Source organism: Eschrichtius robustus, chromosome 12 (assembly GCF_028021215.1).
Source record: "Eschrichtius robustus isolate mEscRob2 chromosome 12, mEscRob2.pri, whole genome shotgun sequence".
Classification (NCBI taxonomy): domain Eukaryota; kingdom Metazoa; phylum Chordata; class Mammalia; order Artiodactyla; family Eschrichtiidae; genus Eschrichtius; species Eschrichtius robustus.
The window spans coordinates 87,534,472-87,556,135 of NC_090835.1; the positions used below are offsets into that span (position 1 = coordinate 87,534,472).

The window sequence follows — 21,664 nt, forward strand, 5'->3', positions numbered from 1 at the left end:
CCACTCCCTACTTTTTTTTCCAGTGGCTGACCCCTGAGGGCTGATTCAGCAGTCTTTGCAATCTGGCTTCTGGGGGGGACCTGCCAAGAGGAGACAACACCAAAAGATCCAAAGGGCATAACAGAGACTCCAGGGTATCTATTCCCCTAGCTCTGAAAATACTCTCCCTTTGCTCCTTCAGACCCACCGGGAATGCTCCTGCTGTAGCCCCAGAGTATGTCACAGTTCCTTGCTGGTATCTCTTCCCTGACCTTTGCAAATGGTCCCTCCATTAAACTCTGTTAAATTGCCTTTCTGGACTGTGGCCTATTTTCTGCCAGGGCTGTGACTGGTTTGGTGCTTTATCTCACTCATTTGTTCATGTCTTCAGATGTCACCCCATCCGTGAAAGTCTTCCTTGATCCTTACAGCCAGAAAAAAAAAATCTCTTTCCTATGCACCTTCAAAACAATTTATAAGGCAGGAGAGGGGACCTGGAACTCCACTACCCCTATCAGCTCAACCATTTTAGAGCCCAGGCTTTCTCAGAATTCACAATATCACTGATCTCATCTAGTTCCCCTCCCTTTTTCCTTATCTTTTTTTTTTTTTTTTAATAAATTTATTTATTTATTTATTTACTTTTGGCTGCTTTGAGTCTTCGTTGCTCTCTAGTTGCGGCGAGTGGGGGCTACTCTTTGTTGCGGTGCGTGGGCTTCTCATTGCGGTGGCTTCTCTTGTTGCGGAGCACGGGCTCTAGGCTCTAGGCACATGGGCTTCAGTAGTTGTGGCATGTGGGCTTCAGTAGTTGTGGCTCGCAGGCTCTAGAGCACAGGCTCAGTAGTTGTGGTGCACAGGCTTAGGTGCTCCGCAGCATGTGAAATCTTCCCGGACCAGGGCTTGAACCCGTGTCTCCAGAATTGGCAAGCGGATTCTTAACCACTGCACCACCAGGGAAGTCCTCTCCTTATCCTTTTGCAGAAGACAATCCGAGGCTAAGATGCTTTAATGGACGTATCCAAGGTCATAGCCAATTGGTTTTCAGATTTTTAGCCCAGTGATCTTTCCCTGGCCCCAAGCTGCTTCTGTTTGAATCTGAGAGTCTGATCTGGAGGCTTCCTAGGGGGAAAGAGTCCCTGGCCCCTGGTATTTGGAGACAGGAATTGGCAGTTTTGCCTTTGCATCAGGCACAGAGATCTCCCACGGAAGGGATCATTCCATGAATAGGAAATGAAAGCAGCCCCTGGTGGTGCAAAGGCAGAGGCCTAGATAGAACAGGTGACCCATGGGCACAGGAAAGGAATGCACTGAAATGGACCAGAGAGGCGGGGCCTGCAGAGGAGCAGAGGCGGTGGAGAAGGTGGAGGGCAGGGTTGTCAGCTCACTTCTGTTGTGATTTCTTGCTGTGGGCAGCACCCATTACACCCCACCATTGTTCTCCTTCCAAAATGCTTCCCTCTCAAGTCTTTCTCTTCTCCATTCCCTCTTCCCATCTCTGCTTATGGCTCACGTTTTCATGTGAGACCCATCATTCCCCCAAATTTCTTTTACAGCTTGAAAAGCTGCCGCCCCAACAATGGGAGTAACATCCCCACAACTGGCTGCAGACGGTTCTTCCCAGAAGAGCATGTGTCTTCAGGATAGTCTCATTCAACCTTGCTGCTACTATGGGTCTGGGGATGCTGAGACTCTAGGATCCTTATAGGTTTTCAGTCCAATCCCTGCCCCTCAACTTATACAAACAAAGCAAACACCAAGATCCAGGGAGGCTGAAGGTCTTTTCCTTAACATCCCTTAACGTGATGACAGCTCTTATTCTCTCTAAAGTGAGTTACTTTTATTGCAATTCACTGCCAGTGTTCTTTATACTCAGCCTGGCCTTCCTAATCATTTTTAATGTGAAAACATATTTAACAAATTTGGGGATTATTGGGGACTAACATATTTGGGACTGTGCCTCCCAAACCTTCAACATCTTTTACATTCTTGACATTTTTTTTCAATAGTATGAGAAGGTCTGTGCAGATGCAGCTTCAGGCCCCCCCGGACATATACACACATCTGCCCTCTATATAGAATTCTGAAGCCTCCCCTCGCTTTCTCACAAGAAAACTACAGAGTTCTCTGAAGTGAATCAGATCACAGAAAAGGAGGGAAGAATCTCATTCATTCCAACTTTGCTCCTTTTTAGGAGCAGATCACATTTCAGAATCCTACTGTACCCTCTTTCTAAGATACCAATCATAAAAGCCGATAGTTATCCAGTGCTCTCCCTGCTCTAGGAGCTGTGTGCATCCCCAGGACTCAAGTAAGCCCCAGGGGTACGAGTTTTTGTTTATTCTCCTCTCTGCACAAAATCTGCCAGGGAGGTATTATGGTCCCAATTTTTGCATAAAATTGAGGCTGAGAGAAGTTGAATAATGGAGTAGTCACTCAGCCAGCGAGTAGCAATGCCAGAGTGAACCTGGCTCAGTCTGGCACAAAGCCTGACCTCTAAACCCATTCAGCTGTGCAGCAGGCCTGCCCTGTTGCTGTGGTCGCCTGTGCTGACCCCGAGGAACAGGACCTCGCTCAGACCAGCCAGTTAGGGGGCAAATCTGCTTCTGTGCAGGCCCATGAGCCAGCAAGTGAGGGCAGGAGAGGAAGCTCTGGCCAGCTTAGAAGTGTCACACAACAGTGCAAAGTTCCTTGGCTCAAGCCCAGCGGGTCTTTTTCCTGCCCGAACAGAGTTTATTTGGCCAGAGAATAACATGAAAGGGATAATATGGTTTTCTTGTTCCTTCTCTCAGACTTTTATCTACACTTACCTCCCACACATGTCCCTGCCCATCTCCCCTTTCTCCTCTGCTCCCCGTTTCTAGCACCTTGGCTTCAGTGATAGGAAACGTTTCTTCTCTGGAGTTTGTCAGAATTGGGTCACAGGCGCAGAAGAGTCTGGCCCAGATGCTGGACCAGGAGAGGCCAGGCTGGGGTGTGCACAATATCGCCCCCCACCCCCCGGCGCCTGCAGAGCGGGGCTCAGCTCCACATCCAGCGACACGGCTGCTGAGACAGGAGACGGGAAGAGCCAGGGCGGTGATGAGGCCTAGAAGCAGGGAGTGTGTGGAAGTAACAGAAGCCAGGGTGGAGAGCTGCCCCAGGAGGACCCCCAGGGGCCTGGGGAGGAAACAGCCCTGTCAACAGGAGCCTTCCTGGTCCCTGGATAAAGCCTTAGGCCAGGAAAGGTTTTTATAATCTTCCTTCTCAAAGTTCAGGTTGGCATTTAAATCAGATACGTTCATTCAACAAGCACTCCTCATTTGTGCGCCAGGTGTTGTATTAGGAGCCAAGGGTGCAATAAATAGAACACAGGTTCTGCTGGCCAGGAATCCACAGCAAAGAATTACCATTTATTACGTGCCAGCCATCATTCTAAGTGGTTTACACATGTACGAACTTGCGAGTCCTTACAAGAACCCTGGGAAGCAGGCACTGTTACCCTCATCACCACCATCCTCACCATGCTCACTTTATCGATGCAGGAAGTGAGGCAGAAAGAGATTCAGTGACTTGTCACAATTAGAGGAGAGTGACTCCAGACTTTGAAATCAGGCTGCTTGGCCCCAGATCTGCTGGGGGACAAACATCACGGACCAAAGAGAGCAATGTGTTGGTGTTGTGGTGAGGGAAGTGACAGGAAACCCAGGGAGACTTCCAGGAGGGGGCAGCCTCTGAGGTGTAACTTGGAGAAAAAGAGAGATCCAGTGGCTAATACAGTTAACATCCAGTTCAAATTTGAATGTCAGATAAATAACAAATAATATTTTTGGTTAATATGTCCCAAATATGCATGAGACAAATTTAAATGGGCATCCTGGATTTTTATTTGCGAAATCTGGCAACAGTACCCATCAGTCAAATGTTTGCTTGGATAAAGACTACTTTGTCAGGGGTTGAGTGTTGGAGGAGGTGAAACTGTAGGGCTGATGGGGACAGGTCACCGAGGGCCTTGGATGCCATGCTTAGTGTTTTATACTTTATTGTCATAAAAGGACGTAAAAGGAGAGGGGTTAGAAGGACCAGATTCAATGTGTGCTTTATGAAGGTCTCTCTCAGGACAACATGGAGGAAGGACAGGGAAGGCAACAGGAAGTAGGGAAACTATTGTAACAGCTGCGAGAGAGGTTCCAGTGACTTGGATGGAGACCAAGGGGCTGAAAAGGAGAGGGCAGGTCCAGGAGAGTGTAAGGTGACTAGGCTGGCTTCAGAGGCGCGTCACGTATGCAGGGTCATGGGATCCACACTCAGTAGGGTGCCACTCTTGGGTTAATACTCTGCTGTTGCCATCTTGAAATTCTTAATAATTTTTTCTTTGAACTTGTGTATTTTAAGTGAAGTCCAGTGGGGCACCAGAGCATGCTCATGAGGGAAGGATGTACGCAGAATATGTGTGTCCACCATTTCGGCAGCTCCATTCCAGTTACTGTCTTTGCGATGCTCCATGAGCACAGAATTCCAGGGGGCCCACAGAGCATGCGAATTCAGTGAGACTCAGGGTGAGTACAAGGTAAGCAAGTTACACATACAACTGAGTAAACGGGGTGCTGACAGCCCCTAGGGGCCATGCTTCCCTTTTGAACCAAACTTTGTTTCAGATGAAAAAAAAGCCGATGAAGGGCTTCCCTGGTGGCACAGTGGTTAAGAATCCGCCTGCCAATGCAGGAGACACAGGTTCGAGCCCTGGCCTGGGAAGATCCCACATGCCGTGGAGCAATTAAGCCCATGTGCCACAACTACTGAGCCTGCACTCTAGAGCCCACGAGCCACAACTACTGAGCCCGCGTGCCACAACTACTGAAGCCCGTGTGCCTAGAGCCCGTGATCCACAACAAGAGAAGCCACTGCAATGAGAAGCCCGCGCACTGCAAAGAAGAGTAGCCCCCACTTGCCGCAACTAGAGAAAGCCCGCATGCAGCAACGAAGACCCAACACAGCCAAAAATAAATAAATAAATAAATAAATTAATTAAAAAAAAAAAAGCCAATGAAGTCCTAAGAAACACAATCCTATCATACCCTTTTGTGTGTTACTTCCTTGTATTTGCCAACCACTTATGCTTAAAATGATGACAGAGAAGGTCAGGAAAAGATAGGGCAACACATCGTTCCTTTTCCCTCAGTCCTTCCTCATTTATCGATAAGTCAAAGAGTGTGTTGGTAGGATGTACATATATGAAGAAGAGAAATAAAAACAGTGGAGTTAGTTTTGTTCATGGTTTCCATTGTTCTGGTAAGAGTGGAATACGTGTACACTCTATGAGATACAAATGGTGTAATTTTAGTGATTCTACTCCGGAGTTAAATGCTCTGATATTTGCCTTTACAACTGACATTGCACATTATAAAGATGGACAGTGAAATTCATGTTAAGAATTAAAAATCTAATCTTTCTTTACTCAGAACAGTATTAACTAACAAATAAAAGCCACTATGATGAATTGAGGGAAAGACAGACTGTAGAGGGAAGAGAAAAGCTTTCTATTTTAGTATTTTTAAAGGCTCTTTCCCTGCGTTTTGAACAAGGGGCTCCACATTTTCATTGTGTCCTGCAAAGTCCATTGCCTCAGCTCTGGGTAGAAATGGCACCTGCTGGAGGAGGGGGTAGAGAGAATGACTTTGCTGGCTTATTCCAAGGTCATGGTTTGGTGACTGAGGAAGGCAGTAGTACTTCTACTACTACTAGGGACAGGGCAGCCAGGAGGAAGAGCAGGGCAGGTGGTGATGGCATCTCAGTATCTCTTGCGTTGGAGGTGCCTGGGGGACGTTTAGACAGAACAATCCTCAGCTGGAGAGGCAGGCCTGGTGCTTAAGAGAGAGATGGGTTATTCATGGGAGGCGGGCCTCGGGTAAATGGTCAAGGTCTTTCAGGGAGCAGTCAGAGAGAGGGAGGGAGAAGAGCTGTCCACATTTGCAGAGCACTTGCTAAGGCCTGTAACTCATTTGTTCCTCACCGGAACCTTAGGAGGTGAGGGCTACTGTCCACATTTTACAGGTGAGGAGGTAGCTCAAAACCTTCCCTGACCACTCCCTCCTCCTCTGCCTCTCTTTCTCTCTCTTCTGTGCTTAATTTTTCTCCATAACATTTAGGTCACCATCTGACATATTGTATATGTTACTTATTTATTTTCTCTCTCTCTCTCACTAGCATGCCACTCCCTGAGGGCAGACTTTTGGTACATTTTGAGTACTGCTCTATCTTTTTGTCTCAACTGAGCTCGGACATGAGGACACATGGGTGACGGGTTTTTCAGAATTACCAAAGAAATGGACTTAATAAAGCTGTAAGATAGGGTAAAGGTCCATTACTCTTGATACCCCTCTCGCATGTGTCTCTTCATTTTGTCATGTATAAAGCATACTTGTTTTTCTTTGATCCTCAACATTTCAGGTTGAGATAAAATAAAATGTATCAATATTAACATATACACACTACTATATATAAAATAGATAAACAACAAGGACCTATTGTATAGCACAGGGAACTATACTCAATATCTTGTAATAACATATAATGGAAAAGAATCTGAAAAAGAATATATATATACATATATATGTATATAACCAGATCATTTTGCTGTAAACTTGAAATTAACACAACATTGTAAATTAACTATACCTCAAAAAAAAAAAAATCTCAGAAAAAAAGGTGGGTAGGAATCATTATCCAGCTGGGTTGTTTTTGTGAGGCAAAAATGAAACAGTATGTATTACATGTTGTAATATGTAAGGTCCCTATGAATGTCACTAACCGCTGTCCAGAAAATTATTTTTTCCCTTCAATAACTTGCTTGTCCCTCTCCCCTGCTCTACGTCTCATTCCTCCTTCCAGCCCTCCTACGCCACCTCTTCCTCCTTCCTCCCCTTCCATCCCATTCTCCACGCCCCTCACCCCCACCGCGCTTTCCTCCTCCCTCTCTTTCCTCCCTCCGCCTCCCTCTTCCTCTCCTGGGCTCTAGTCCCTTCCCCCATGTCTCCTTCCGCCCCCTCCGCCGCCTCTGACTTCTGATGATAATCTTTAGGCTTTTCCGCCTCCTGGTGGCCAATATGTATCAGTGCATGTGCTACGTGCCTGGGAAACAGTCTCCGTCTCTCTACCAGTATGTAAGGAGTGGGTAATAAACAGGCAAGCCAAGGGCTGTGCTGTGCAGAATCCCAAAAGCCGAAAGACGTGGTGTTTTCCCGCAAGAACATTATAAAAGATTTAGAAGGTCCCATGAATAGATTAGGATTCTGTAGGCCACAAATTCAGGAGTTAATTCTGTATGTTTATTTAATATACAATATAAACTGAGGTATATCTCAGTCCCCAGCCCTTTTCTGCTTAGTGGCAGGACCTTAGCCAAATCGGGCTACATCTAAGTCAGTGGGCTTTGTCTTAGTCAATTCAGGACTTTATCAACTAATTTGGGGACTCCACGTTTTTTCGGAATTTTATGTCAGTTTGCGCATGAAGAGAAGAGCTCTTTGTCCAGGTACCCGGAAGAGTTGCCGGCTCTCAACTGATATCTGCCCACTAGGAGATCTGCCTCTACATCCCTGTGCTTCGGTTTCTCAGCGTGGAACCCCGCAAATCCCCGCGTCTTTCCTCTGCATCCTGGCGAGGTGTCCTGGGGGCTGTGCGCCTCTCAGCCACATGCACACCGAGCGGGACCCGGAAACCTGCTTCTGTGGAGCTTCCGTTCCACGCTGTGGTTCTGCCTCAGCTCCTCCGGAAGCCGGGTCCGCTGGGTTCCTACATCTTTTTCTCTAAAGTAATCTTGATTTTTTTTTTTTTTTTTTTACTGTGATCCACAGTAAGAAATACATTTTATATTGTAACTCAAGACAGCATCCATATTTATATACATACCATTTGCTCTTATACCTTTTTGTTCTATTTGATATTTTTAAAATGTTGGTCGCTACTCAATGTATTGATTTTACAATCCAGTAATGAACCAGGACCTGCAGGTTGAAAAACGGGTGAAAAACACTGTCCTATGATTATTGTCTGTGGCATAAACGTTATGCCTCAAGTCCTGCAGGGCTCTGCTTTGTTACCCAAAAGACAGGATTTTGAGGCTCGAAAGTTTACTTTCAAATTATAGTTTTTGACATAGATATTTAAAAATGATTTTGAAAGTAAAAATGCACTTAATGTCATCATATTAATGCTGTAAGAACACTTTTATTCTGGCATGAGGACGAACAGAGAGTTTTCTGATGCAAAAGGATAAATACATGAGTTAATATTTCTTAATATTTTCTTGCCTACACCTTCTCCCAAATATGCCAACGTGGCATATTGATTATTTTGCATTAAAGTTACTTGAGAAACGTTCAGTACAAGAATACTCTGACCCTCCTTTTCTTCACTGAGAAACAAAGTTTCTATGGAAAGGTATCCTCCCTATGCGGAGAGGATGGAGGGCATCCTTATCTGGGGAGACAAGGAATTGGAGGCTGAGAAAGCTGTATACACAAACTTTGTTACTTCTTCATTAATTTGCTACCCCAAGCAAAAAAACCCTTTGTTTTGTCAAATCTTCGCAAATAATTGATTATTTGTCTAAAAAGGAACATAAAGAGCCTGCTTTGGTCACTTCCTAGGTCCTATGCCTAAGGGGTTTCCATATATACCAAATTAAATTTCTTTTTCTCCTTTTAATCTGTCTTATATCAATTTGATTGTTAGACCAGCCAAAAGAACCTAGAAGGGTAAAGGAAAATTGTTCCTCGCCTACACGAGGGATCTGGAATTTTTTCTGTAAAAGGCTGAATATTATATATTTTTGGCTTTTCAGGCCATGTGGTCTCTGTCATAACTACACTTGTGTGGCAGCCATAGATGAATGGACATGGCCATGTCCCAATGAAACCTTATTTATTTATGGGTGCTAAAATTTGAATATTATATAATTTCGATGTGTCACAGAATATTATTCTTCTTTCCATTTATATTCAACCATCTAAAAATGTAAAAACAGCTGTGAGTGATACAAAAACAGGTGATGGGCTAGATTTGGCCCAAGGACTATGCTTGCCGACGCTTGCTTTAATCTAACGACTTGACAGTTAAGAAATTTCCCAAGGCCTGGTTTTAAAATTCTACAAAAAAATTGGGAAGTGATTTACTCAAATGAAGGAAATCTGGTGAAGGAACTGACCTTAAATCATAGCTTGACTCTTTGTTAAAGTGCTTTATATTTAATCCAAGTCAAAATGCATAAGTGAATTATTAGCATTTCTATGCCTGGGATCTAGTGTGTGTTTTATATACTGGACGCTTATATCTTAAAAAGGAAAACTTTCTGCTTAGTGGAATATTTGTAATTTGTTGTTCTCTATGATGTTTATGCCATAAAACTTAGGCACTTCTATAAATACATATAAAATGTAAATGTGTGCAATACTAGAATTCTTATAAGTGTTACTGCATACTCAAAGGAATTGGTCCAAAGGGCAAATTTTAATCAGATTAATTTATAGATTTATTAAAAAAATTTTTTTTTTGTAGATTTCATACTTTGATCATAGCTGGGGCAGGGGCGGGGGGTGTGGGTATTGTGTCAGTCAAGTTGCCTGTTGTCAGGTTCATCCCCTACCCTTCTCTTGCTCTGCTCTGTACCACAAGGAACTACATTTCCCAGGCGTCCTTCCCCTCTGGCTTCTGGGTAGGTGTAGCCAATGGAAGGACTGACAAAAGATTGGAATGCGGGAGGAAGGCAGAAGCCAGGGCATTTCTCCATCTCTCTGCTTTCTATAGCATTTTCTGCTGCAGCTGCATCTGTTCTCAGACTAGAGCTCCTCCCTCTGGTATCCTAGCTCCTGCTGCTCGTCCCTGGGTCATCCTCTGTTCTAGCCCCCGCTCTGGGCTCTAACGCCACCTCTTCCCGTTGTCCCTCCATCTTTAGGAGCATAACAGCTTCTTGCTGTTGGTAATCTCTGCATTACCCTCCTGTGAGTCCCTATACTGACAGCCAGTTCATTTTGCGCTCTCTTACAATGTCTTTTAAATACTTCCCAGACCATCTGCTCCTTGAAGGTCGGGAAGGCAATCTCTGATATGAAATCATAACTCAAAAGACAGACTCCTAAGGACTCTTAAGTGTAAACTTTAATTTTCTCTCCTGAAAACTCAGGTTACTGACACTGGTAAAGTCCGCTGACCAAAGACCTCCAGGAATACGCTTGTAGTCAAAGTTAGGTTTGGGGAGAGAACACACTGGAGGAATCTTGGGGCATCTAACTAAGAGGGAGTTGGGAGAAGCTTATTATTCTGAGGAGGGTGTGAGGAAATCAGACATAAGTTATGGATTGGGTGTTGTCAGGAAGCAGGGCAATTCAGTGAGTAGGTATTTCAGTAATCTTTATGTAGGAGGAAGGAGGACTAAAGTGAGGCTGGAGCTGTTACTGGTCAGAAAGCACAGTCACTTAAGCTGGAAAGGGGTTTACTTATCTCTGTGATTGCAGAGTATCCTTATCTCTTTCCTGTTTCAGACATAGTTATGGAGGGACCTTGTCTCCACCTTGTTCTATCACAGGTAATAGAGTGGCCTTGTCTGATTATTGTTGATACTGTAAAACATTGTGTTCAAGTGTCCTAGCGTTTAGCTTCCAGCTCCTGGAATTTTTCTGTTTTTTAATAGTTTTAACACCAACCTCACAGACGTATTGATAAGATTGAAAATAATTATATAACACCATATGAAAATTCAGAGAAATGTTTTCGGGCACATAGTAAGTGCTTAAAATAAATATTAGCTTCTTTTTATTGTCGTTATTGCTAAGCAATGATAGACTAGACCTTGGAGCCAGTTTGTACTGGTTTGCAGGAGCCAACTGTACACATCTCTACCTAGCTCAACATTCAATGATTTCAGTGACTTCACAGCTGTAGCTTGAGTCAGCTATGGTAGGAGAATCTATACCAGAATAGTGTTTTTCCCTGGAGAGCTGGTTATTAAACATATCAACATAACCACTGCCTGGGATGACCAGGAGCCTCAATAGCCCAGTGAGAAATGAATGTGGAAATGGAAGGGCACTTAAGAAAAGTATTTGTTTTGATTGAAGTCAGAAGAAATTGGAAAGTCAGTCTAAAGTAAAGTCATAACTAATATGAAGTCCACAATATTATGAGACTTTTAGGGTAGTGTAACATTTGCAGAGCACCACTATCCATTTCTATATTTCTTTTTTTTTAATGTGTACAAAGCTTTATTTTTTCTTGATCAATATTTTTTTATTGAAGTATAGTTGATTTACAATGTTGTGTTAATTTCTGCTGTATAGCAAAGTGATTCAGTTATACATATATATATATATATATACATTCTTTTTTAAAATATTCTTTCCCATTATGGTTTATCATAGGCTATGGAATATAGTTCTCTGTGCTATACAGTAGGACCTTGTTGTTTATCCATTCTATATATAAAAGCTTACATCTGCTGACCTCAACCTCCCACTCCATCCCTCTCCCAACCTCCTCTCCCTTGGCAACCACCAGTCTGTTCTCTATGTCTGTGATTCTGTTTTTGTTTCATAGTTAGGTTCATTTGTGTCATATTTTAGATTCCACATATAAGTGATACCATACGGTATTTGTCTTTCTCTTTCTGACTTACTTCACTTAGTATGATGATCTCTAGTTGCACGTTTCTATATTTCTGCCCAGCTTGGATTTATAAGGTGAGGAAGTGAAGTGCAGGAAGAATCCTAAATTAGTTTACAAAATAATTATACATTATTAACGAGGTAATAATTTTTAGAATTTTGGAGAAATTTGTGTATTTTCTGCCATATTTGTAGCATGTGTGTGCTAATGAATCCCATTACTTTATCACTTGCTGTATTATGAGAAAGATGTAATTATGATATTTAGAGTTAAGCACTAAAATGTGGGACATTAATAAGCAAGCGATAATAAAACGCTACTGTATTAGTGATGTGTTAGTGATACCAGTTGCTTTATAGCACCCGTAAAAAACCCATAAATAAAAAAAAAAAAACCCCATAAATCTCAGTTTTTCACCTCAATAAATGTTTTTCTCTCAGGCAACATCTAGTGCAGATTTTCTGGTTGGTCTTCACATGGTCGCTGAGAGACTATCGTGTGACTTTGGAGTCTAGGACCATGGAGTCCTCTGCGTTTGACAGATAGAAAGGCAAAGGGACATAGAGAGGAACCTCCCAAACCAGGAGAGGTTTTCCTGGGTCAAGGCTCAAAGTTTCAAACTGGCTGGGTACAATTCTTTCCACATTCCATTGTCCAGATCTCAGCCACATGGCTGAAACTAATTGCAAGGGAGGCTAGGAAATGTAGTTTAGAGTGAATGTTTGTGTCCCCCCGCCCCCCAAGATTCATATGTTGAAACCTAATGCCCAGTGTGATGGTATTTGGAGGTGGGGCCTTCGGGAGGTGAGTCGGTGGAGCCCTCATGAACGGGATTAGTGTCCTTATAAAAGAGACCCCAGAGGACTCCCTGGCCCCTTCCACCATATGAGGACACAGCCATACTGAACTGCTGATGCCTTGATCTTGGTCTTCCCAGCCTCCAGAACTGTGAGAAATAAATGGTTTTTTTGTTTTGTTTGTTTAAGCCACCTAGTCTATGATATTTTGTGATAGCACCCCAAACAGACCAAGACAATTGTATTTCCAAGAAGAAAAGGAAAGAGACTTTGATAACTACTCTAGCAGCCTCTGCTGCAATAATTTACCACGTGTTCTGTGTCACAGGGGATCCACAACCAAAATGGGGGACATATATCAGGTCTGAGAGTCTGATTTCTTAGAGAGGCCACCATCCCTCTGGGTCAACTTCCTGGTGTTTGTTCTTAGCAGGGAGTGATAGCCATGCTATGGTGAGGTGGGTGTGGTAGCCAAAGGGGATATGTTACGTGGAGGGCAAGCTGACCTCTCAGATGGGCCCCTAAAGAGGCTGTGCCTTAGCTTTTAGTTTAGTTATTTTCAATAGGTAATCAATAAATATATAAGTAAAATATATGGTATACTAGATGCTGATTTATAGTATGCAGCATCTAGCCTAGGAAAAGCAAGGAAAAGAGATAAGGAGAATCAGAGGTACACAATTTTGAGACTACTGGACAGGATATTCTGAAAAATGATCCACTACTGTAAAACAGACGCACCTCTCTCTGAAAATTAAAGTTTCCAGTTCTTAATCTTGAAAAATGGGTCCAGAGCTCAGGATTCATTTTTCAGAATATCTTCTTCTAGGCGTTCAAAGCGACCTCTCCCTTATTTACATCTCGGGAAAAAATCTCATTGAGATTCGAAACCCGCCTGCAGTTTCCCAGACAGGCGCTTTAACCAGTCAAACCATGGTGCCGGGATCACTTGCTTCCTCCGGCAAAAAAGATTTCCTGCTCTTCTTAGGCGCAGTTTCAGATCCAGTGATCAGATTCGAAAGAACTCTCGCAGTATGAAATCGATCATTTCAACTAAGGACAAAAGCGGGTGTAAGGAGACGCCGTTGTCTCGCAGATGGGAGGCGGCACAATTAAACCGGCCGACCCTGGGTGAATTCATTTCACGGAAACACTAGTATGTGGTTAGAATCTACCATCAACTTTGGAAACAAATTCAAAACCCTGGTCAGCGTCCCTGATTAGGGAGAGGGGTAAGAGTAACACTCGTTGTTACGCTTACTCCAATCCCAAAAGCCCGAGTTTACAACCGAATGTCTATTATTTCTAAAAAGACAAAAACGAAAAAACTTCCCCAAACGTCTATTTTTGACGTATACGGAGAAAATTAGGAAAGAAAAGGAATGAAATAGAACAGGAAGCAATGAAAATATCAATAGAAGTAATTCGGAGGCAGAGAGAATCAGGAAGTGGGCGGATGGACCGCGTTTTGACCCAGGAGGCCACTAGGCATCATTTTGTATCCAGCTGCGTGGTCTTCACTTAGTACAGATAATTAATTTCATAGATCATGTTGACAGGTAAAGGAGCAAAGGAGCTCTCGCAGGACCTCGTGGCGCAACGGTAGCGCGTCTGACTCCAGATCAGAAGGTTGCGTGTTCAAATCACGTCGGGGTCAACTGTTTTAGTGTCTGTGGGGTGTACTGGTCTATGAAGTGAAACGTAGAGAAAGACAAAAATGCCTTCTCTGCTTTCTCCAAAGTTGGATACCCTTAAAACACCTTTAGAAAGTAAATAAATAGGTAGGTGTACACTACTGTTACGTGCTTTGGGGGTTTATCTCTGGGCCCATAAAGACATTTTTATTCTTTTATTGCAAAAGACATTTTTCTTTCATTGCAAACGTTCTGAATTTCACTCTTCGCTAACTCCCAGCCTTCTCTCCACGCTCACTTCTGTGCTCCCTGACCCATCTCCTCATCCACATCTCTCTCCAACCGCCAGCAGCTTAGCAGATCTTCTGAGACAACTAGTCAGGTTCGGTGGGGTGACCTCAGCTCACCTGCTTCACACCTGGGTCAGCTTTTCCTTGCTAAAGAGCTTACATAGCAAGCAGATTCTTGGCTCTCTGCAATTCCCCTACTCCTGCAAACCACGGAAAGAGTCAGTTCATTTCCGGATGCAGAAAACCTGAACGTAGTTTTTTGTTTGTTTGTTTTGTTTTGCCAAATTGAGACGAGAGGAAATGAACCATTACATCAGAGAAAGTTAATCCTCTGGGCTAGAAGTTCCGTGAACCCCCTAAAACTCTATGTTAAAAAAAAAATGTACAGGAATGTGCATTTTTTCTTACCTGGAACTCGAGAACCCTCCAACAGATTATGAACCATCACATGACAGCATGGAAGAAAGGGAAAGCACAATTATTTCAACAGAGCCTATTATTTTGTATAACTTAGAATGACTTTAAAACATGACATATGGAATATCAGCAGATATTTTGTTATAGATGTAATGTACACATTCACATAGTACCCAGTAACAGACATTACATCTAAGCATGCTTTTGTGCACGGGGAAGAGTATCCAAAGCAATATTTATCCATTTCTTATTAACCCTATTCTTAGTAGTTAGTTCAGGCCCTTGGCCATCGCATTACAAATGACAGATTCCTGGTATGGGGGAAGAGAAAGAGACAGAAACAGAGAGAGAGACAGCGCGAGAACACATTTAATTCTGCAGGTTGGGAAAAAAAAAAAAAGACAAGTCTGAAAAAAGCTGAATACTAACTATGTGAGGGTGTGTGTGTGAGTGGGCGTGGGGATGTGTGTGTTCACAGCAGAGTGGCGCAGCGGGAGCGTGCTGGGCCCATAACCCAGAGGTCGATGGATCGAAACCATCCTCTGCTAGAGGTGGTTATTTTTCCTCCTGAAGAGACCCTTGGGAGAAGAGAGTTTATTCAGAAAATTTGCCTTGTGTACATCCTCTTTGGTGAGGTGTCTGTTGAGATCTTTGGCCCATTTTTTAAGCATATGAAAAGCATATATCTTGAGAAGAATGCAAATTAAAACAACAATGAGATACCACTACATATCTATTAGAATAGCCAAAATCCAGGACACTGAACATCAAATGCTGGTGAAGAGGAGGAGCAACAGGAACTCTCATTCATTCCTAGTGCGAATGCAAAATGTTAGAGCCACTGCGGAAGATGGTTTGGCAGTTCATACCATCCAGCAATTGCCCTCCTTGTTAAATTGCCCAAAGGAGTTGAAACTTACGTCCACACAAAAACCTGCGCACAGATGTTTATAACAGCTTTACTCATAATTGCAAAAACTTGGAAGCAACCAAGATGCCCTTCAGTAGGTGAATGGATAGATAAACTGTGGTACGTGCAGACAATGGAATATTATTCAGCATTAAAAAGAAATGAGCTACCAAGCCATGAGAAACATGGAGGAAACTTAAATGCACATTACTAAGTGAAACAAGCCTATCTGAAAGGCTACATACTGGTCAGCTCTACCCACCACCAGAGCCTCCCATCAAGGCTCTTAGATAGCCTCAACCACCAGAGAGCAGACAGCAGAAGCAAGAAAAACTACAATCCTGCAGCCTGTGGAACAAAAACCACATTCACAGAAAGATAGACAAGATGAAAAGGCAGAGGGCTATATACTAGATGAAGGAACAAGATAAAACCCCAGAAAAACAACTAAATAAAGTGGAGATAGGCAACCTTCCAGAAAAAGAATTCAGAATAATGATAGTGAAGATGATCCAGGACCTCGGAATAAGAATGGAGGCAAAGATCGAGAAGATGCAAGAAATGTTTAACAAAGACCTAGAAGAATTAAAGAACAAACAAACAGAGATGAGCAATACAATAACTGAAATGAAAACTACACTAGAAGGAATCAATAGCAGAATAACTGAGGCAGAAGAACGGGTAAGTGACCTGGAAGACAGAATGGTGGAATTCACTGCTGTGGAACAGACTAAAGAAAAAAGAATGAAAAGAAATGAAGACAGCCTAAGAGACCTCTGGGACAACATTAAACGCAACAACATTCGCATTATAGGGGTCGCAGAAGGAGAAGAGAGAGAGAAAGGACCAGAGAAAATATTTGAAGAGATTATAGTCGAAAACTTCCCTAACATGGGAAAGGAAATAGCCACCCAAGTCCAGGAAGCGCAGAGAGTCCCATACAGGATAAACCCAAGGAGAAACATGCCGAGACACATATTAATCAAATTGGCAAAAATTAAAGACAATGAAAGGCTACATACTGTATCGTTCCAATATATGACATTCTGGAAAAGGCAAAACTACAGAAACAGTAAAATGATCATTGGTTGCTAGGGGTTGGTGAGGGGAAGAAGGATGAATAGGCAAAGCACAGAGCATTTTTCAGGCAGTGAAAATCCTCTGCGTGATACTGTAACGCTGGGTACATGTCATTCTACATTTGTTCAGACCGATAGAATGTACAACATCAAGGGCGAACTATAATGAAAACTGTGGACTTTGGTACATAGTAGATTCATCGATTGTAGCAAATGTACCTGCTCTGTTGATAATGGGGGAGGCTATGCATGTGTGAAGGTGTGTGTGCTTTCCTCTCAATTTTGCTGTGAACCAGTAACTGCTCTAAAAAACTAAATCTTAAAAAAAGAGAGAAGAAAAATTGCTATCTAGAAGTCTTCTCTTTGTGAGACTTCCAATCTTAACTCTCAAAGAATGATGCATTTGAAAGGTCCCCTCTTTTAATTTCCCTCACACATCTAATGAAAGGATTCGTCAGTTTCGAAAACAATCAATTTAGGGATGTGATTTAAAGAAAATGTGTGTATGTAAAAGAAGAGTAGCGAACTATAGCTGAAGTCTGTTTATTAACATTTTTGTCATTTTGTATTAAGTGATATTATAAAATAAATACATTTTTAAATTAAAAAAAATTAACGCAGAGTCCTGGGAAAGATGGGAATTTGTGGAACTTCAAAGAGTTACAAAAGGAGCGAGCCAGCCAGGAGTCGAACCTGGAATCTTCTGATCCGTAGTCAGACGCGTTATCCATTGCGCCACTGGCCCACCCACAGTAAGTGGCAGCTTACAGTTTTAGAAAAAGGAAGTAGCGGCATTACTGTTGCTCTAAATATGAATGTGTGAAATCTTTCCTTTCAGCTTGCGAACCTCAAAACCTCAGAACTGAACTAAAAGAAAGTTTTACTGGTTCTTCTTTCTCACTCATGCAGTAGGATTCCTTCGTGGTCTATGAGAACTCTATTTTGATGTAGCTTGTAAAAGGTCTGAGAGAATGTTTAATATTTTAAAAAGTGCCTGGAAATTTCTGAAGGTCAATCCTACCTCTCAGAAAGGCACACAATTTTGTACGTTGTAGAGAGAAAGCGTAGTCGGCAGGATTCGAACCTGCGCGGGGAAACCCCAATGGATTTCTAGTCCATCGCCTTAACCACTCGGCCACGACTACACACACAAATTTATTTCCTTAATCTTCTTCATGTTACTATATATCATTTATTCTAAGCTACTTCAGTATTTAGTAATGAAAAAGGGCAAAACAAAGGAGGCTAAGTTCCATTAATAGTTGATGAAACCGAAGAGGATTCAACCAACTTCAATTCCAGCATGTGGTAAACTGAGAATGCTCTTTGGTCTTTTCTAGAAAGCAAATCACCATATATTGCAATACTTTAAAAAAATCCCTATTTTTGCTGGAGTAGGAGATTTATCCTCAATAAATAATCTGACAAAGCTGTTCCTTACAGGTACCCTATGTCTTCAGGCATTTAGTCTAGTGCCTGGAATATAGTAAGGGCTCAACAAATGTCAGCAGCTATTGTAATCCTCATTTTAAAATTCAAGAATGAGGATCTATCAAAATGTTCCACAGGGAACCCTATCTTCTGTCTCTCTGCAAAGCTAAAAATATTTTAAAGCAGTAGACAGAATATTTTTGAATAAAATAGGAAAGTAGAAAATATTTCTGAGAAACAGATCCACTTCATTGCATGGGGCCTTTTCTCACAAGAGGAAAAACAACTTTATCTGATACTCTATGGATAATGTTTAAAAATATTTGCAAAGACCACCTCCAAAGCAAGAACAGAACCTCAGGATCTCCACTTTTCTGAAACTATACAACCATTATCACAATCTTATCTGTATGTGTATGCATGTGGGTGTATTAATGTGTAAGTAGAAGATTCTGTTTTTCATCAACAGCTTCATTCCATGAACAGAAGAAGGACAGGGCATGATTGATAAACCACAGCTTATGTGCTGATGGATTGAAAATTATCTCCAGCCTAGATCTCTCTTCTGGGCTCCAGAATATACAATTGTCCTAGTTATTTCTTTTTGCATGTCCATGGGCATCTCAAAAGCAATACATCCCCAAACGAATGCTCTATCCTTTCCCCCAAAACTTGAAACTCGTCCAACAACCCAAATTTTTGACAGGAGCACTCAGGTACCAAACCCAAAGACTCAGAAGTCCCCTTATCCCTCCTCTCTTTGACTTTCTCTCCACAGCCCACAGGTTACCAGGTCTTTGGTTCAACCTCCTAATTTTTTCTCAGATCTGGCTCTTCTTCCCAACCGTCAGACCCATTTTCTTAGATCGGGTTCTAACAGTTTCTCATAGGAGTTACTGCAACGACTTCTTGGAAGTCTTTTGGCCTCCGGTCCCTTGTCCCTGAACAGATTCATTCTTCATTCATTTCTTCATTGTTTCAAAATTTTTATTCTGGGCACAATCGCATGCCAGACACTTGGCTAGGTGCTGCTCATTCAGTGGAGGGCAAGAAAAGTGTGGCCACTCTTCTGAGGGATTTCTAGAATAAACGATTACAGAAGTAAACATTTACCATTGAGTATAAGTGAGAGGTCCACTGTGCTGTAGTAGCCCACAGGAAGAGTGTAGATCCCAGTGATGAAGGTCTTAGGTGGCTGCCTGGAGAGAGTCACTCATTAGACTCCAAGTTTCACGAAGAAATATTCCAGTTATACATTGATTACTTCTGAATGGGCAAATGGACACTCAGTAAATATATGTGGAATGAATCATATTTAAACTCAGATCTGAAGGATGTGTGGGAGTGAGCCAAATTGGAGAGGGGAGTAGTGGTCTAGACTTAAACCTCATAGAATAGGGGAGAAATGGAAGAAAGTGCTGTCTGGCTGGAACGTTGCTTTTTGGAGGCGTACAGAGAGGGGCAGCAATGAGAGATAACACCAGAGACGTAGTTTAGGGCAGATTACGTAGGTAGGGCTATGTCAACACTAACTGCTGTGTTCATCTGAGAACGCAAATCAGATTGGGTCCCTTCCCTCCTTTAAAGTCTTTAAAATTACTCTGTAGCCGGCGGGGAAGATCACAGATGGCATAGGAGGCCCTCATCACGGGCATCTATCTAACCTTCTCAGATCTCTTTCTGGCCGCTCTGTCAAGGGAGCCTGGACTCCTGAGGCATAAAGGATCTGCCCTTCCTCACAGGGTGCTGGTTTCTTGATGCTGACCCTCTGTTTTGTCTCCTAGGAGCCCTGTGCTCTTCCATCAGAGCTTTTCTTTAAACAGGACAGCTTCTGTCAAGCTTGTTTTTAAAAAATTAAACTTTTATTATAAAAATTTTCAAACATTTAAAAAAGTTGAAAGAATAGGGAATTATCTGTATAGCCACCACCCAGATTCAATAATTGTTAACAATTTGCCCTCTTAGTCTTATCTGCCTTTTTCTGTTGAATCCCACGAAATTCATTTGCAGACATCATACCCTATATACATAAACATGTAACGTCTAAACATGTCTCATATAACCACAATACCATTATCATAACTAAAAATATCTAGCAATTCTTTATAAAAACATCTAATATCCTGTCCTTATTTAAATTTCTTTAATATGTCTTTTGGAGCCAGTTTCTCTTACCTGGATCCCACCAAAGTTCATTCACTGTTTTGGGTTGTAATGTTTCCTTAGTTCCCTTTAGCTTAGAACAGGCTCCCAGCTTTCTGTTGATGTTGTTATTGTTTTGACATTGACTTTTTAAGAAGTCCAAGCCTCTTCTAGAATGTCCCACATTCTGAATTTTTCTCACTGATTCCTCATGGCAACTTTTAGTTTATTCCTCTACTCTAAACTAGAAGTTAAGTCTAAATGATTGGTTAGAACCCTTTGATGGCTTACATTAGATTCAGGTTAAAAACTGTGGGCTTGACACTGTGCACTTTATACAGTACTTCACAACAGGAGGCACTTGTCAGGATACCCCACTGATGGTGAAGATAAAGTAGTGCCCCCAGGGCTCTTTCTTTTTCTCTTTGCAACTAGCAAATAATCTTGGGGTGATACTTGACCACACACATATTGTTTTCCAATAACCTTTTCCTAAGGGTTTTAAGATCATTAATACTCTTTGCCTGGGTCTATTATTTCTCTAAGGATTACAGATGGTGAGTCTTCTACTATTTTCCTGCATTTGTTAGAAGGCAGTTTGGCAAATTTGTTGACCTTTTTCTTGCCTTTCCCTGCAGCCCGTACTTCCCTCCGTGTTCTATGGCAGCTTCACATTTCCCCTATTGTAACAGTCTTAGAATGCAGGTAGGTACAAACTACTATGTATAAAACAAATAAGCTACAAAGATACGTTGTACAGCACAGGTAATATAGCCAATATTTTATAACTTTAAATGGAGTATAACCTATAAAAAATTTTAATCACTATGTTGTACACCTGAAACTAATATAATATTGTAAATCAACTATACCTCAACAACAAATATAATATTGTAAATCAACTATACCTCAACAACAAAAAAATATGTACATTCAAAAAATAAAGTAAGCTGATGGACTAAGTGTCCAATGGAGAAATCTCATCGTAAAGATAACTAAATCAACCCCATCTCCGAGGAAGCAAACTGCACCTGCAAAAAAAAAAAAAAAGAAAAAGAAAAAAAAGAACGCAGGTAGTTGGCGTGAAATCATGAAAGGCTGTGTCTGAGGTATTTGCACCACTGTCGAGTGGGCTGGAGGAACCTGAGAGACGTTATGCAGCCTCTAAGGTCCAGAATGGTTCTCACACTCGAGTGTGTATAGGACTCAGTTTTGGGTAGTTGGTTAAAACCCAGATTCCTGAGCCCCACTCCCCAAATTCTAATTTTGTAGTTCAAGTGTAGTGCTGAGACGGACCTGGAACTGGCTGGGAAACCTTGCATTTCTAAGAAGCTCCCAGATGTTGCCA

The 21,664-nt window shown here is 42.2% G+C and overlaps 4 non-coding genes across 4 annotated transcripts; 2 read left to right on the forward strand and 2 right to left on the reverse strand.

Annotated features, from left to right (window-relative positions):
- Positions 1–13,998: 13,998 nt before the first annotated feature.
- TRNAW-CCA (transfer RNA tryptophan (anticodon CCA)) lies at positions 13,999–14,070 on the forward strand. Its single transcript has one exon. It is a non-coding gene; the product is annotated as a tRNA-Trp (tRNA).
- Positions 14,071–15,230: 1,160 nt separating this feature from the next.
- TRNAM-CAU (transfer RNA methionine (anticodon CAU)) lies at positions 15,231–15,302 on the forward strand. The gene has a single exon. It is a non-coding gene; the product is annotated as a tRNA-Met (tRNA).
- Positions 15,303–17,415: 2,113 nt separating this feature from the next.
- TRNAR-ACG (transfer RNA arginine (anticodon ACG)) lies at positions 17,416–17,488 on the reverse strand. Its single transcript has one exon. It is a non-coding gene; the product is annotated as a tRNA-Arg (tRNA).
- Positions 17,489–17,806: 318 nt separating this feature from the next.
- On the reverse strand, positions 17,807–17,888 carry TRNAS-AGA (transfer RNA serine (anticodon AGA)). The gene has a single exon. It is a non-coding gene; the product is annotated as a tRNA-Ser (tRNA).
- Between the last annotated feature and the right edge of the window lie 3,776 nt (positions 17,889–21,664).